The sequence below is a fragment of the Panthera uncia genome, assembly GCF_023721935.1.
Source record: "Panthera uncia isolate 11264 chromosome A3 unlocalized genomic scaffold, Puncia_PCG_1.0 HiC_scaffold_11, whole genome shotgun sequence".
NCBI classification, from domain to species: Eukaryota; Metazoa; Chordata; class Mammalia; order Carnivora; family Felidae; genus Panthera; species Panthera uncia.
Window position 1 is genome coordinate 45695376 of NW_026057578.1, and position 6272 is coordinate 45701647.

General features: G+C 42.0%; 1 long non-coding RNA gene across 1 annotated transcript; it reads left to right on the top strand.

Moving 5' to 3' along the window:
* Window positions 1-1267: 1267 nt before the first annotated feature.
* LOC125936307 (uncharacterized) lies at window positions 1268-2617 on the top strand. The gene is made up of 2 exons (XR_007461996.1): window positions 1268-1479; window positions 1977-2617. It is a non-coding gene; the product is annotated as an uncharacterized LOC125936307 (long non-coding RNA).
* The last annotated feature ends 3655 nt before the right edge of the window (window positions 2618-6272 follow it).

The window sequence follows — 6272 nt, forward strand, 5'->3', positions numbered from 1 at the left end:
ATATTTTGTAAGACTATACCCAAAACTGATAGCAGCTGTTACTTTAGGGAGGAAAGGAAACAAGAATGGTGATTGTCAAAAGGGAGTTTTTAAGCCTTATTTGTAAAGTTGTCTTTTTTATTTTTTTAAATAAAGAAACATTACTTACTCATGAGTTATTTATGTAGTTATAAAATAATGTCAGAAATCTACACATGCTGATGAGCACAGATATCATCCATAGCCATGCCTGTCAGAATAAAGATGGGGTGGTTGTGGGGCGCCTGGGTGGCTCAGTTGGTTAAGCGTCTAGCTACTGATTTCAGCTCAGGTCATGATCCCATGTTTTGTGAGTTTGAGTCCCATGTGGAGCTCTGTGCTGACAACTGGGAGCCTGCTTGGGATTCTCTCTCTCCCTGTCTGCCCCTCCCCTGCTCTCTCTCTTAAAATAAATAAATAAGTAAACTTGAAAAAAAAAAAAAGATGGTGTCAGGGGATGGGAGGGAGACAAGACCACCTACAGGGTGTGCCCAAGGTTAGAGCCATGACTCACCCAACAGACAGGACGTCTGGCACATAGTCCTGCCCTATGACCAGCCCAGGATGAGACAGACCTCAGAGGTTACCTAGAATTGCCACCAGCCAGGCAGCAGGGATTTAAGAGAATAAACTATAAAGCTGAGCCCCCTGGCTTCAAATCTTTTAGTCACTGCCTATGTGAGGCTGAGGAAATTATTTAACCTCTCTGTATAAAGTATACAAGGAGCATAACATGGGAGTGGTGTCAGGATTAAATTAATTAATATGACAAACCTCTAGAAGGAAACCTGGTGCAATAAAATCTCTATGTATTATCTATTGCTATTAGTAGTCTAAAATCGTTTTCTCTAGAAGATTCTCCAGGGGCTGAATTGCTTAGTCTGCATAAAGATCAAGCCAGCATCTGTGGTCTCTGATGACTGGGAGTTCTCAGTGCCCCAAAGCCCCTTCCTTTGTTTCAGAACCTTGGTAAGTAGAATTATGGGAAGGTCCTAAGGAGCAACGGGTGGGACATCTCAGTCTACAAATGGGGAAACTGAGGCAAATCCCGGGGCTGGCCTCACCAGGCAGTTAGCAGGGCCGGCTCCACATCTCCCACTTCCTGAAACCTCAGGCCACTGCTCTCTCCTTGCTTGACACCACACCACCCTCACAGAAGGAGGAGAAGGTGGCATTGTCTTATGCAACAATAGAATTAGAATTCTTATCAAAAGACTGAATGAAGTTTTCCACTTTGGAAATGGGCAAAACAGCCCGTGGCTCTGACACCCTTTCTGTTTCTTGGAGTCCTCAGGGTAACGGCACAGACAGGCTGGCCCTTGCTGGGGCCAACTTTGGAGCAGCCTCTATGGGAAGCCTTTTGAGCCAAAATAGATTTCCCTCGATTAGCAACATGCCCCCATAACAGAGAGGAGGCGACCCGCCAGCCTCCGGAGCAGAGCAGGAGGCCCCTGGATTGAGGTATGCTCCTCACCGGCAGGCAGCTGCCCTCCCCTCAGATGGAAAACACCTCCTTCCCTTCTTCAATATTGATCTGTAGGGGAAAAAATTCCATCTTAATACTTTCTCAGTGGATAATGAAGCAGTTCATTTTATATTATTTGGATAACAAGCCTTCACATGAACAGGATTCGAATGTCAGTTGTCTTAGAGGAAAAAAAGATTTATTGGTTGGTAAATATTGAGAAAGAAAAGCTGATAAAGACCAGTTTCAGCTGCAGCTTCTGCCGGGAGCAGGAGAACAGGCCAGTGTTGTATTTTGGGGCCCTGGGAAGGCAAAAAATTGTGAATGTCTTTCTTTGTTGGTGGGTGTAAAAGTGGAGACCGCTACAAATAATTTCTTATTTCTGTTCGCATAGATTTTAAATTATGTAGCTTCCCTACCTTGTTAAGTATTAAAGCGTTCTTGTTTAAGGAAAAGACACTTAAATAATGAAGCTTATGTATCTTGTTTTCAGACATCAATATCTGGCTTTTAGTGGCACAAAGGGATAAAGGAATGTGGATTCAGAGCGGGTTGGGATGCTTGGCAATTCTAATTCGATTCCAGACTGCAAATCGACACAAAGCTGTTGCAACTTTTGTTGAAGAGAAGGCTGAGTGAGCACGTGGTGTTGGGAAATTGTGTTTTCTTCTTCGAGTTCTTCTGTTTCCGAATATCTAATCCTACTGTCCTCTTCTTTGGTGAAGGTCTCTTTAGTATAAACAGTCTCTTTCCTGAAATTGCTTGGGGCAGCACAGAAGCTGGATTCAGAAAACACACAAGTCGGGGATGCAGGCTTCCGCCAAGCCTGATGCAGGGAAAGACTGCCATCTTGTGGTCATCTTGGAACACAGCACCTCGGTTCCGGGCGAAGCTGCCGAGAGCCAGGACTTGAGAAATGAGCCTCGGAGCTGCATTTCTGCAGGACAGTGAGGATGCCTTTTAAAAACACCCAGGAAATAGTTGAGTGCCCTCCAAGATAGGTTTCAGTGAATCTTCATGTATGCTGTCATTTCCTGAGCCAGACACTGCAGGCCCACAACACCTGCTGCGTGAATATGGGGTAGAAATGTGGAGAAAACATAATCCCCCAGTGAAAATAAAGAAACAAACACATATTTACCCAATGCCTGCTGTGTGCCTGGCAGAGCTGCTGCGGAACACCCAGGCGGAGCAAAGGAAACAGTGAATTGTGTCAAAGGTCATCGAATGTCAGTATTGGGGCAGGGGTGGTGCGAAAAGTGTCCGGGCGTTCCTCATCTAGCAGGACATCTGGCCGGATGCTCAGATAAAGCCACGCCTGAGCAGAGAGACCCACGGATCTGTGATTTATCTTCTCCAAATAAAAACCTGATTGTAAACACATTTATACATGTGTTGCAAAAAAATAAAATCAAACCACATAGAAATGAACAAAGAGGAAAGTAAAAGGCTGGAAAGTATGGCTGGAACCCCTCCCCGCCCCTTACTTACCCACTGTTAACACTTAGGTGGCCGTCCTAGTGAGCATCTTGCTACGAAGGTAACCAAGTGGAAATGCAAAACATACATTTACAAAAGTGGTATTCGAATTTGCATTCTATTCGGTAATCTGCTCTTTGATTCAACACCATGTCACAGGCTTCTTTCCAGGTCAGTAAAGGTGGATGTGCATCATCTTTTTATCAATTGCGTAATAGCTAACAATATGTAATATTGATTGGATACCTGCTATGTGCCAGGCACTGTACTAAATACTTTAAGTAAGTGATTTTATGTAATCTCATAACTAGTTTACAAGGCAGGATTTTTTTTTTTATTATGCTTATTTCACAGAGGGGGAAGCTGAGGCACAAGGAAATGAATCAGGCATCTGACTTCAGAGCCCATACTCTAGACCACAACACTAGAAATACTCCATAATTTATTTACCCATTTTTTTTCTGGCATAAAACCTTAAGGTTCTAATAAACTGATACATGTATACCTTGTCTCCAGACAGGATGTACCCAATCATGCTTGTTCCAGATGTATATGAGCATTTTTAACACTACATATTCTTGCCAATATGAGGACTTCCCAAATCATTTAAAAATATTTTCTTTTCCCTGTTTTTTTAAATTTTGAAATATAGTCTCTGAAAAAATTGCAAAGATAAGTACAATGAACCCTTGTAAATGTTATTATAGATCCGCCAACTGTTAACATTTTGACACATTTGCTTTCTTTCTCTGATGCATTTTTATCAAGCTCTTAGAGTTAGTTGTAGACATCATGGCATTTGACCCCCACACACTTGAGCATGTATCTCTTAACAATAAAGACATGCTCTTACATAAACATTCTAGAATCATCACACGGGAAATTTTTGCTGTGATAAGGTGCAGTTTCCTAATGTAAAATTCATATCAAATTATCAAATATTTAAGAGCTTTTTGTTTTGAACCGGAATAGAATCAAGGATCACATATTGAGTTTTGTGACCATGTCTCTTTTATCTCCTTTAACCCAGAACAGTTTTCTCCTCTTTTTGTGGTCTTTCATGGCATTCACATTTTGAAGAGTTTTGTAGAATGCCTCAATTGGATTTATCTGATTGCTTCCTTCGGGTTAGATTTATAGGACTCTCATTGACGGCATATCACGTGGTTGATATTGCTTCCTTCTCAGTGCATTGTACCAGGAGGACCATGATGCCAAATAGTCTTGTTATTGGTGTCGTTCACTTTTTCATCACTTGGTTAAGGAAGTGTCTGCCATATATCTCCCCTGGAAAAGTACCTTGATCCTCTGTGATGAGTAACTGACAGACTGAGTGATATTGAAGAATGAATATTTTGCTTCTCAACATTCATGCTGTCACCTGGTGATTTTAGAATCTATTGATGGTCCTTGTCCAAAAAAATTATTGCTTTACTGGCTTTAAAGTGATGAGTTTCATTTTCTATTATTTATTTTACTTTTTTGTTTGTTTGTTTCAGGTGTGCAATACAGTGACTCAACAGTTCTGTAAATTTCTCAGTGCTCATCAAGGTAACTGTACTATTAATCTTTTTCTCCTATGTCACCCACCCCACCCCCCCACTTCCCCTCTGGTAACCATCAGTTTGTTCTCTCTAGTTAAGAGTATGGTTTTTTTCTTAAATTCTACATATGAATGAAATCATATGGTATTTGTGTTTCTCTGACTTATTTCACTTGGCACAATACACTCTAGGTACATCCATGTTGTCTCAAATGGAATGATCTCATACTTTTTATGGCTGAGTAATATTCCATTATATATCTTCTTTATCCATTCATCTGTGGATGGACACAATTTGCTCTCATATCTTGGCTATTGTAAATAATCCTGAAGTAAGCATAAGGGTGCATGTATCTTTTTGAACTAGTGTTTTCATTTTCTTTTTATTTAATGTTTATTGATTAAAAATTTTTTTTTAATATTTAGTTATTTTTGAGAGAGAGACAGAGTGTGAGCAGGGGAAGGGCAGAGAGAGAGGGAGACACAGAATCTGAAGCAGGCTCCAGGCCCTGAGCTGTCAGCACAGAGCCCGATGTGGGGCTCAAACCCACGAACCGTGAGATCATGACCTGAGCCGAAGTTGGACGCTCAACCGACTGAGCCACCCAGGTGCCCCATAATGTTTATTTATTTTTGAGAGAGAGAGAGAGAATTGAGAGTGAGTGGGAGAGGTGCAGAGAAAGAGGTGGACAGAGGATCCAAAGCAGGCTCTGCACTGACAGCAGAAAGCCCAGTGCAGGGCTCACACACACAAACCGTGAGATCATGACCTGAGTCAAAGTCAGATGCTCAACCTACTGAGCCACCCAGGCAGCCCTTTGTGTTTTCATTTTCTTTGGGTAAACACCCCGTAGTAGAATTACTGAACCATATGTATTTCTATCTTTAATTTTTTGAGGAACCTCTTTTCACGTTTTATTTATTTTTGAGACAGAGAGAGACAGAGCATGAACGGGGGAGGGGCAGAGAGAGAGGGAGACACAGAATCGGAAGCAGGCTCCAGGCTCTGAGCCATCAGCCCAGAGCCCGACGCGGGGCTCGAACTCACGGACCGCGAGATTGTGACCTGAGCTGAAGTCGGACGCTTAACCGACTGAGCCACCCAGGCGCCCTGAGGAACCTCTTTTCAAATTGTCACTCTTTTTTTTTTTTTTTTAATTATCACCACTCTGTAAAGGAAAACTTTTCTTTCTATCCCTCCTCTTCTTCAGTATCCATATGGATTCATCAATTCTTTTTATATTCAGTGTGTTTCTTCAATAATTCATTTTGGTAGCAGAAGAATCCTAGATTTGGTGAGTGGCACTTCTTTCGGCTGCACCTGTGCCCTCTGAGCATGTCCCAGTTTGTAGCACACGATGCTCCAGGCTCATGTTATACTTTCCTTGCCTCAGGCCTGGACTTGGCCATTTATCCAGAACCCTCTCATCATGGCTTATTTATTGAATCTCTCTTACTACTATTATTTTTTAAATTCATGTATGCTACCACTGCTTTTTTTTTGGTGTAAGCTCTAGGGCTTCTAGCAAGGTATAGATCTTGAAACCAACACTTCAGTCAAGATACAGAACAATTCCATCAGACCAGAAAGTCCTTGGGCTGCCTCTTTGTAATCAAACACACCCCGTGATCTCTGGCAACCACTCATCTTTTCCCCACCTTCGATTTACCTTTTTTAGACTGTTACACAAATGGAATCATACGTATGCAGCCTTTTGAGTCTTGCCTCTTTCCCTCATTCATTTGCCGTCCGCCATCTCGTTGTGT